This window comes from Saccopteryx leptura, chromosome 6, assembly GCF_036850995.1.
Source record: "Saccopteryx leptura isolate mSacLep1 chromosome 6, mSacLep1_pri_phased_curated, whole genome shotgun sequence".
NCBI classification, from domain to species: domain Eukaryota; kingdom Metazoa; phylum Chordata; class Mammalia; order Chiroptera; family Emballonuridae; genus Saccopteryx; species Saccopteryx leptura.
The window spans coordinates 158063811-158075880 of NC_089508.1; the positions used below are offsets into that span (position 1 = coordinate 158063811).

Consider the following 12070-nt stretch of genomic DNA (forward strand, 5'->3'; position numbering starts at 1 on the left):
AGAATAATGGGATTTACCTCATATGGCTGTTTTCAGATTTTAATGATTTTTGGACTTATAAATACAAGCAAGATCTTTAACAGTGCTTGGTATAGTGAGTATTCAATAAATGTTAGGGGTATCCCTTTCCACCTTCCCTTCCTCCTCCCATTCCGCCTCCCTTCTAAGTACTTTTCAAAATCATTCATGTTACTTTCATCTGTTCAGTCAGTAATAGTGCATCCCATGTTCCATGCTTTCTATAGAGAATTTCCAGCACAGCACAGTAACAGAGCTTCATAATGATAACTAAGTCATCAAGAAAAGCTCATGTTACATTTAAGTCTTTGTGCACTAATGACAATTGGTTTAGGAGAAAGCCCATTTAAAATGAACCACTTCAAAAGCAGATGAGTATTTTATATTAAATTGTGACTAAAAAGTCTAATTATCTTGAAAAAGTAAAAATTTGGAAAAACATTAGGTATAATTGTAAACATGCATTTAATTCTTATAACGAACAAAGAATGGTCCAGATGTGAATGGATAGGCTTAATTTTTCTAACTAGTAGCATGATATAGCATCCTTCATGTTTGACATTTGTAGTACTAACATTAAGAGGATTTTATCTTTTTTTTGCAAAAATATTCATAAAAAATATGTTGCTTTTCCCTAGGACCTTCGTTAATCCTTTGATAGTCAAGTTATTCTTTCTCTACAAACAATAGGCTTGCTAACTGATTACTACAAAAGTGATGAATTTCTGAAGTTCAGTGTTACTCATCATTGCAAACCCACTGCAGGAGTACCATCTATCTGGGCTGTAGTGCATCACTTCCATAGGTCTTGATGGCAAAGAAAACTGCAAATCTGATGCTAAAGCTGCTTGCTGTGCCATGAGTAATTAATTAAGTCCTTTGTCTCTGACCCAGGAGTTTCATGTCCTTTGTCAGTATCTGTGAAACAGTAACTAACTTACTTGCTAGTAGAGGTAAAATTAAATCCCAGAGAAACTACATTGTTTACCATTATGTTAATAAATTTTGTAAGATCTCACAGTTTTTGCAAATTTGCAGTTTCACACATGGTTTATGATGAGGGAGACACTAGTGAATGGGAAGTCATTTTATAGGTGATTAGTTCACTAACAAATTTTAAAATATTTATAAGAAGTATATCTTATAATAAAGTATCTAAATCTTATGTGTATAACTCAATGAACTTTTACATATGTGTACATCTGTGTTGTCATCCAAATCAAGATATACTTTCTAACTCTTCAGAGGAGTCTCTCTTGTCCCATCTTAATAACATTCTTGCCTCCAATGACACAGGTTAGTTTTTTTGTCTTTTTGCATTCCATATACTTGGAATTATGTACTATTTAATCTTTTATATCTGACTTCTTAAGTATTACATCTGTAAGATTCATTATGTTTTTTGGGAATGGAGTTGCTTGGTCATAGTAGTCTATGTTTAGTATTAGTAGATATTGGCAAACAGTTTTCAGAAGTAGTTGGTCTAACTTATGTTCCTACTGGCAGTTGTTCTGTATTGTCATGAACACTTACTGTTTCTTTTTTTTAAATCTAGCTATTCTGGTAGATATGGAGTGATATTTTACTGTTTTCCTTTTTAAATTTTAGTTCTCTGATAACTAATGATGTTGAGCCTGTTTTACCATCTGATGTGTCTGATCAGATCTTTTGCTAGTGAATTTTTGTGATGAATTTTGTTCTCTTTTTTAACTTTGTAAGTTGAGACTTAGATAATGAGTACTTGGATTACTTTGCACATACCACTTACATAGTTTAGGAAGTTATAACACATTTTAGAAAGAATTCCATTAAACATATTTAAAAATTTTAGTCATTCCGTATTTAAAGAGTTGGGAGTTGGGTGTAAGGTTTGTCCCTACCCTTTTTCTAGTACTAATTTTAGGAAAACACTAATATTGAGTCTTTGGTTTTGAAATCTGACACTCCTTATTCTTTCTGAAGCCAATCTCTTGAAGTCTAACTAATGCCATTGCCATTCACCAGTCATTGGCTTTTTCTTTGTTCACATTCTTTTTAAACTCTCCTTTGTGTTTAATCTTCTACAATGCCATTGCATCTAGTTCTAAGATCTTTGTTTCAGCGGTACTTTATCAGTAACTTTCTTCTTTCCCACCAGTGAATGTTCCCTAATATTTAGGTATTTACTTGCTGCTCTTTCAGTCTGTTGAAAACCTACGTTTTCTTATTTTTTTCAGTTATTTGTGCAAAATCTAAATCTATTTCTCATCTTTGCTTTGCTAAACCTTTATTCTAGTTATGCCCCTGTGTGTGTTTGTGTGTGTGTGTGTGTGTGTGTGTGTGTGTGTGTGTGTGTATGAGACAGAGACAGAAAGACAGAAAGGGAGAGATGAGAAGCATCAATTCTTCGTTGCAGCCCCTAAGTTGTTCATTGATTGCTTTCTCATATGTGCTTTGACCTTGGGGCTGTAGCAGACTGAGTGACCCCCATGCTCAAGCCAGAGACCTTGGGCTCAAGCTGGTGAGCCTTGCTCCAACCAGATGAACCCGCACTCAAGCTGGCAACTAGGGTTTTGAACCTGGGTCCTCTGCATCCCAGTCCGATGCTCTGTCCACTGTGCCACTGCCTGGTCAAGCTTTTTTTTTTTACATATATATTTTTGAGATTTTACTCATTTTTAGAAAGAGGAAAGAAAGAGAGAGAGAGAAGGGGAGAAGAGCAGGAAGCATCAACTCCCATATGTGCCTTGACCAGGCAAGCCCAGGGTTTCAAACCAGTGACCTCAGCGTTTCAGGTCGATGCTTTTAATAACCCTGCGCCACCACAGGTCAGGCTCCTTTTCCAATAGAGTTAACCAACTTCTCTGCTGACTGAAACACTTTCTTAGTGTCCTTAATTCTGTTGATGTAATTGTCATTATCTTAGTCACCCTGGTTTAAAATTTGAAGTTGTCTTTAATTGCAAGGTACAGTTGATAGAAAAATCAATGACCATTCATTATATACTCCCTTTATGTGTTATAGTCCATGACATAGTTTCAGATGCTGAAGACTTCTTCCTGGAAGGATTTTGTACTCCATTTGGGAAGTTAAGATATGTTTTTACCATTTAAAATATTAATTAATTAATTATAATAAATATAATGAATGGCCATAACATTTATAGGGTGGGATAGTAAAGGAATTCTTCACAAAAGGGGGTGAATTTGAGCTTATCATTAAGGATGGCTGAGACTTCTTTTGGAAGACATAGATGGACAGAGGTACAGGGATTTGAGTTGGTTGGACCAGAAAGTGTGTATACAGATAACAGTGTGGTGATTGCCGGGGCTGGGGGTGATGGAGGAGGGTATAAGGGGAGTTAATGAGGATAAATGGTAATGGATGAAGACTTGCTTAGGGGGGTGAACACACAGTGCTGTGTACAGAGATGTGTTGTAGAATTGGGCACCTGAAACTTGTTTAATTATGTTAACCAGTGTCACCCCAATAACATTCAATTGAAAAATAAATAAAATTAAAAATACTAAGTCCTCCCTCCTCCCCAAAAAAGAAAAAAGTGAAAGTGTGTTTAGGGGTACAGTGGTGGTGGTGGTGGGTATGTTAGACTGGGACTCAACCCAACCCGTCTTTGAATCCTTGACTCTTTTTGTTTGAATACTAATGATCATAATTCATTATTAAATAGCACTTTTTAATTTATAAAGCATTTAGTATATGTGTGTATTTTTTCTCATGTATACACATACACACTATTTTATTCAACATTTCAGTGACTTAGGAACCATTATATCTACTCTGCAGAAAAGTTGATGGGCTTCGAAAGACTTGGTCATGGTCATATACCTTGTAAGGGACAGAATCAGATCTTCCGTTTTCATTATACTACTTTTTAAAAATTAAAAATAGTGAATTTTTTGAGTTATGAAACATTTATTTTTTTAGTTATTATTATTATTTTTTATACAGAGCCAGAGAGAGGGATAGATAGGGACAGACAGACAGGAACGGAGAGAGATGAGAAGCATCAATCATTAGTTTTTCCTTGCGACACCTTAGTTGTTCATTGATTGCCTTCTTATATGTGCCTTGACTGCAGCCCTTCAGCAGACCAAGTAACCCCTTGCTCGAGCCAGCAACCTTGGGTCCAAGCTGGTGAGCTTTGCTCAAACCAGATGAACCCGCGCTCAAGCTGGCAACCTCGGGGTCTCGAACCTGGGTCCTCCGCATCCCAGTCTGATGCTCTACCCACTGCGCCATCTCCTGGTCAGGCATGTTATGAAACATTTAAACACACAGAAAAGTAGAGAAAATAACATCTTATATTTGCCAAATTTTCTTCATCTAGTTCTAAAAGAAACACAGCTGAATCTTCTCCATTCTTTCTCCATCCTTTCCTTCCTTCATCAGAGGCAGCGCGCTCAGTAGCCAGTGTTCCGGATTCCAAGGCTATATCATTTCCATACATACTTTTATTTGGTTACCATCTTTGTGTTTATCCATAAATAACTCTTTTGTTTTAAATTTTACACAGTTCCCTGGGCTTGCCTGGTCAAGGCACATATGGGAGTTGATGCTTCCTGCTCCTCCCCCCTTCTCTCTCTCTCTCCCCTCTCTATAATGAATAAATAAAATCTTAAAAAAAAAATGTTAAAAAAAAAGAACCACTCATATTAAAGTAACATTTAAAAAAAAATAAAAAAATAAATTTTACACAGTTCTTATAAAGGCATGTATATTTTTGCTAAAATAATTTTTTTTTTATTCAATCATTTATTTAACAAATAAGCACTGCTCTAGGTCCAGGGAATGTGATGGTGGATAAGGAAGTTGAGGCTATGTGCCTATTAACATTTCAGCGGGGAGGACATACAATAAATAAAATCAATAATGTAATAGTTTAGGATAAATTCCATGAAAGAAAATTGAAGATCAAAGGATTGAGAATGATGTGGGAGTGGGCTGTATGCTATTTTAAATGAAGTGTTCAAGGAAGTCCTTTTTCAAGAGGTAACATTTGAGCAGTTGAATTAATGGAGAGAATAAGTCATGTTAAGATCTGGGAAAACAGCTTAGTGTATCCCAAGGTTCTCTTTACCACGCCACAGTTGCAGAGCTCCAGGGGAAAGCAACCTGGTCTCATCTCTCCAGGCAGAGGAGAACAGAAGCTCCATCTCCACACATGCTGCAGATGGCTTTTCCAGTCTACCTGAATCATTACCAGCTAGAAGCAGCAGTCATTGGGACTTGGACGTGAGCTGCAAAGTATAGGATTGTGACAACAATTCCAGTGCCATGCCGACTTTTCCTGGATGTGGACTTTTCCTGGAGTCCTGCTCCTTGTGAGAGCTCCTAACAGACTGAACTGGGGTTGGGTTGCATTTTTTCAGGGATTTGGCATGGTGTTGGGGCCAACTTGGACTTGGTGAACATGTTAAGGACATTACTCTTTTATGGATTCTTGCTGTAGTGGCCAAGAGTTTGCTTAAAGGCTTAATCACTGTAAAAAAAAAAAATAGAAGACTGGATAAAGAAGATGTGTCACATATACACCATGGTATACTATTCAGCCATAAGAAATGATGACATTGGATCACTTACAACAAAATGGTGGGATCTTGATAACATTATATGGAGTGAAATAAGTAAATCAGAAAAAAACAAGAACTACAGGATTCCACACATTGGTGGGACATAAAAACGAGACTAAGAGACATGGACAAGAGTGTGGTGGTTATGGGGGGGGCAAGGGGAGGGGAGGAGGGGGAGGGGGAGGGGCCCAAAGAAAACTAGATAGAAGGTGACGGAGGACAATCTGACTTTGGGTGATGGGTATGCAGCATAATTGAATGACAAGATAACCTGGACGTGTTTTCTTTGAATATATGTACCCTGATTTATTGATGTCACACCATTAAATTAATAAAAATTAAAAAAAAAAAGATCTGGGAAAAGAAAATACCTGGAGAGGAAACATCACGTGCAAAGGCCTTCATATAGAAATGACCTTGGAGCATTTGAGAAATAGAAGTCAAGCAATGGTTAAGTGCAGAGTTAGGCAGGAGAAGCAAAAGGCCAAATCATGAAGATTCTATAAAGTAATGTTAGAGAATTTGGATATTGACTGTAATGGGAAGCCACTGGATGATTTTTGAGAAGAATGACATGGTTTGATGTACTTTTAAGATTACTTTTATATTAGAATTCTGTGAATAATGTGGAAACTCTATATTGATACGGAAAGATCTTGAAGATACATTGTTTATATATTTTTCTATACCTGGCTTTTGTTTTTCTTTTTGGTATACCATTATTTGATTTATATATATGTATATATTTGTATTTGCATGTGTTTTTATAAAAATTTTCTAGTAGGCCATAATAAAGACAAATAAAAGGGATTGCTTATGAAAAGAGAACCGATGATGGGGAGATAAATGAAAAGGAAACTGATCATTGTATACTTGAATACATCAAGGAAATAGTTTTAAATCATACAGAAAAGTGTGCATACCTTAGCTATTCAGCGAGCTGAATTTTCACAAACTGCACTTTCCCATTTAGTCACCCAGAGTAAGAAGCAGAATTTTACCAAGGTGGCGGAAACTTTTAGGTTCCCTTCTAGCTAATAACCCTACTCACCTTCCCTTCAAAGGGTAATCACCAGCCTGACTTCTAACAGCATGCATTAGTTTCCCCTGCTATTTGAATCAGCAATCTTAACTCCATTCTATATTCATCATAATTTTAGATTATCCACTGTTTTTATTTTAGCATTTGCACGTGATGTTTCCTCTCCAGGCATTTTCTTTTCCTTTTCCCAGATCTTTTTTTTTGTTTTTTTTTAATTTTTATTAATTTAATGGGGTGACATCAATAAATCAGGATACATATATTCAAAGAAAACACGTCCAGGTTATCTTGTCATTCAATTATGCTGCATACCCATCACCCAAAGTCAGATTGTCCTCCGTCACCTTCTATCTAGTTTTCTTTGGGCCCCTCCCCCTCCCCCTCCTCCCCTCCCCTTGCCCCCCCCATAACCACCACACTCTTGTCCATGTCTCTTAGTCTCGTTTTTATGTCCCACCAATGTGTGGAATCCTGTAGTTCTTGTTTTTTTCTGATTTACTTAAAAGGATAAAACAATAGGAAATACATAGAAGAAATCAAACCAGGAACCCTCTCTATTGCCTCTCCTCCATTCCATGCCTCTCCCCAGAGGTAACTGCAGTGAATAATTTAGTCTGTAGTCTTCTAGTCTTTGTTTTGTGTTTACATAAACAAACAATCTCCTTTTTTTTTCTCTTTAGTATGTAATATGGTTAGTATTTTATAATAATGATAATAATGATACTAGATTAGTAGTTAACATTTATTAAGCACTCTGTAGTGGTTAACTAGTAATCTAGTGTCTGGTCTTAAGCTCCTTTCCTTTTGTCTCCCCCTTCTCACTATTGCTCATATATATTCTTTCTCACTCTCGCACATGCACTACCCTGTTTTGCCTCCAGTATATTCCAGTATTACTGTGTGAAGTCTCAGTCAGCCAGGTCTGTCTCCTCTTTATCCTAGGAAATGCTCTATTCATGTCTGCCCCCATATATTTTTTTTGTTTATATCCTTTTGTCTTTGAAATTTCCTTGCTCATCTCGTACAACCAGATCATTTACTTTCTGACCCAGATGACTTATATCCTGTGTCCTTTATGTAGCTGTCACAGAGGTCATATCTTCTTAAAGTTTATTTAGCACATAACACTTTATAGCTTGAGACCTATTACCGAAAAAATGTGCTTTCATTCTCTTGTTATATATCTGTAGTTTAATGTAGTCAGTTTTACTTACCTGCCAAAAATTATCCTACGTAGGGTTGGGCATGTTTCTTCATACAAAAGGTGATATACCTTCACTCCCCTGCACCCTTCTCCCTATGGCTCTAACATAGCAGTCTAGATAGTCACTGCTAGTTGATCAGTACCAGGAACAGTGCCTGGCACGTAGGAGGCTCTCAGTAAATATACGCTGAATCAGGGGTCCCCAAACTTTTACACAGGGGGCCAGTTCACTGTCCCTCAGACCGTTGGAGAGCCGGACTATAAAAAAAACTATGAACAAATCTCTATGCACACTGCACATATCTTATTTTAAAGTAAAAACAAAACAAAAGGGGAACAAATACAATATTTAAAATAAAGAACAAGTAAATTTAAATCAATAAACTGACCAGTATTTCAGTGTTAACTATGGAGCCTGCTTTTGGCTAATGAGATGGTCAATGCTCGGTTCCATATTTGTCACTGCTAGCCGTAACAAGTGATATGATGCACCTCCGGAGCCATGACGCGTGCGTCTTGCGTCACTGGAAGTAGTATTGTACGTGAGCAATGCTGAGCTTTGCGGTGCCGCCACATACAGTACTCCAGGAGCACAGGATGCGGATGCATCCTCTCACTGACCACCAATGAAAGAAGTGCCCCTTCCGGAAGTGCGGCGGGGGCCAGATAAATGGCCTCAGGGGGCCACATGCAGCCCATGGGCTGTAGTTTGGGGACCCCTGCGCTGAATGAATAACTCAGTGGGCTGTGACGCCGACAACAATTTGGTATGACTTTCTATTAAAGCACAACCATGACTGTTCACAATAGGTGGCTTATAACAAGTAATCAGTAGTTATTTGTTGAATTTAATTCAGTTTTATTTTACTGTATGTTTATATAGATTTTAAGCGAGTGCATACACTTTTGGGGGGGCATGCACCCCCAATACAAATTGGCTTGATGCTAGAATTTGTCACTGGCAGCTCAGTATTTGGCAATTTTAGACGCAAGAAAGGAAGCGTCTTTTACTGTCATTTTTTTTCCAGATCTTACTCTTGCTCCTTCACTGGTTGGTCATTGTCTGTAGTTGGCTGTGTAGTCATCATAGGGGATTATACCCACTCTTATCAGTGAGTATAATCTTGTCATGAACTCCCAAGAGATTTTTTTTTTTTTTTTTTCCGAGACAGCAGGGAGAGAGAGACAGCAACATTGAGCTATTCCTTGCCTGACCAGGCAGTGGCACAGTGGATAGAGCGTCGGACTGGGATGCGGAAGGACCCAGGTTCGAGACTCCGAGGTCACCAGAGCGCAGGCTCATCTGGTTTGAGCAAAAGCTCACCAGCTTGGACCCAAGGTCACTGGCTCGAGCACGGGATTACTTGGTCTGCTGAAGGCCCATGGTCAAGGTACATATGAGAAAGCAATCAATGAACAACTAAGGCAGTGTTTCCCAACCTTTTTTGTGCCATGCCCCACCTTAACCTTTCTAAAATTTTTATGTCCCCCCCTATGTAACATACATAATTTTTAACATTAAAAAATTGATTTGTTCACTTAATAAACATAAATGATAGGTTCTAGGAAGAAATCACTATGAAATTGTTAACAAAACACAGTAAGTAAAATTTCAAAACATATAATGAAAAACAGAAATTTAAATTCCAAATAATTTTAATACAGATTTTTCTATTAATATATTTATTATTTTAATTTAGTGTGATCCTTGCACTTGATGCTTGCTGCACAGAGATTTTATATTAGGTTCCAATTTGGTTAGCTTTAGTCTCAAGTCTCCACGTTGTGTTATATCCAGCCGATTTCTTTTTTTTACCAGTAAATCATTTACAGCACTAAATCCACATTCAGCTAAAAATGAAGATGGAAATGGTAGCAATAGTTTTCTTGCACATTTGGTTGAATTTGGGTATTTGATTTCTGTTTCCTCACAAAGCCATGCCATTGCTCCTTTGATATTAAATAAAATAAAGCTTTAACTGACTCATCATTTTGCAATTCTGCGAGTTCTTCTTGATACTGCATATTTGATATATCAGACAAATCCACTAACATTGGCTGCATCATCCATGTTGGGAAATCAATTTGTTTTAAATCAGAAAATCTTTCTTTTAAATCAGCCGATAGAATATTCAAATGATTGACAATAACAAGTAAAGCAGTATCAGTTACTTCACATTTTTGGAGCCAATGAAACTGTTTAAAGTTTTTGTTAATATGTTTCTGACATAACTCAATATTGGTAGTGAAACCAAATATCTTTGCTTTTGCATCGACAAGAGTTTTATTTGTTCCTTGAAGTTGCTTATTTAATATATTTAGTTTTTCAAAGATATCGGCTAAATAACTCACAAATGCTTTACCATCTATTGTTAACAGATACTTCATTTCAGGTTTGTCACTTAAAAAATCACTAAGAGTATCAAACAGTTCCATAAATCTTTTCAGTTTCCTTTAGATAGCCATCTTACTTGAGTATGAAGTAAAAGTCTCACATGGTCTTCATTTTGTTCTTCACAAAATAGCTTGAAAAGATGCTCACATTTGGCACTAGCTTTAATAGCATTAACACACTTTATTACTGTATGTAATACTTCATTCAGAACAGGCGAGACGTTTTTAGCTACCAAGTTTTTCCCTATGAATAACACAATGCACAAGAATCATTTCTGGATTCGCATCTTTCATCAATTTTAAGCAGCCATTTTTCTTGCCCATCATATTGGGAGCACCATCTGCAGCACAAGATGTTATATTTTTCATTGGTATATCATTGACATCTATGTAGTTTTTTAGCTTATTATATATATCTTTGGAGGTAGTGGTGCTTTCTAATCTTTTACAGGACAACATTTCTTCAGCAAAATGTCCTTTATCAATATATCTTACGTAAGTTATCAATACTGCCTCACTGTCTCTCAAAGTTGATTCATCCATTTGCAAGGAGAATTTTCTTGTTTTCAGCTTTTCAATAAGTTGTTTTTCAATATCCTCACTCATTTCATCTATTCTTCTGCTAACAGTATTGTCACTGAGTGGCATAGCTTTTACATCTTTGTCATCTTTTTCAAGAACCGTTTTAAGAAATGCTGATATTGACGGTTTTATTAAATTCTCTCCTATAGTGTGATTTTCTCCGGTTTTAGTGATGAATAAAGAAATTTGATAACTAGCCTCAAGAACACGATTATTAGTTGAAGTATGAGCAGTAAATAGAGACTTTTATGTTGTTCTTTTTTCAAAATTTTTTTTAAAGTTTTAAAGTAACTCAAATCTGAATTAATATGAACACTATGTTTTGCCTTCAAATGCGCCTCAAGACGACCTCATTTCATTGATTAGTTGGTCAAGCATTGCTGGCATAAAAGACAAAAAGGAATCCGCTCATCGTGAACAGCGGGTATGAACCCAAATTTTAAATATTCCTCCGAATATTGATGAGTTTTTTTTCTTGCTTGCACCACTCATTTTACTATGGGCTATAAGAAATAAAAATAAGCCCTGGCCGGTTGGCTCAGCGGTAGAGCGTCGGCCTAGCGTGCGGAGGACCCGGGTTCGATTCCCGGCCAGGGCACATAGGAGAAGCGCCCATTTGCTTCTCCACCCCTCCGCCGCGCTTTCCTCTCTGTCTCTCTCTTCCCCTCCCGCAGCCAAGGCTCCATTGGAGCAAAGATGGCCCGGGCGCTGGGCATGGCTCTGTGGCCTCTGCCTCAGGCGCTAGAGTGGCTCTGGTCGCAATATGGCGACGCCCAGGATGGGCAGAGCATCGCCCCCTGGGGGGGCAGAGCACCGCCCCTGGTGGGTGTGCCGGGTGGATCCCGGTCGGGCGCATGCGGGAGTCTGTCTGACTGTCTCTCCCTGTTTCCAGCTTCAGAAAAATGAAAAAAAAAAAAAACAAACAAAAAAAAAGAAATAAAAATAAGATCAATTAAAAACTAATATTAAAATATGTGTTAAAATATATTCAATGTGACATAGAGTAAATGTATACTAAAAATTCATATTTATTTAAATGTATATAACACATTTACTACACTACCACCGCAAATCAAAAGGTATCTATATTTTTTCCACTTGACAAAATTTTCTGGAAAGTTATGCTTCTAAAATTAAAATTGTCGTGCATGCACTATTATAGCCCCAATAATATTTATAGAATATTAGTTCTTTCTAGCCCCGATGCAAGAAGTACTTAATAAAGAGTTTAATATTGATAAAAATCAAATCAAATACTTA

At 37.1% G+C, this 12070-nt stretch overlaps 1 protein-coding gene across 8 annotated transcripts in view; it reads left to right on the forward strand.

The window, feature by feature from the left end:
- Positions 1-12070, forward strand: part of SMAD5 (SMAD family member 5) — a 78648-nt gene that overhangs the window by 18843 nt on the left and 47735 nt on the right. The window contains exons 3-4 of one of the 8 annotated variants that reach the window (XM_066343520.1): positions 9007-9225; positions 11155-11234. The exons of 6 other annotated variants lie outside the window; for them this stretch is intronic. The gene's annotated coding sequence lies outside the window, so the exon portion shown is untranslated. The remainder of the gene's footprint in view (positions 1-9006; positions 9226-11154; positions 11235-12070) is intronic. One more of the 8 variants, XM_066343521.1, reaches the window with a different exon arrangement.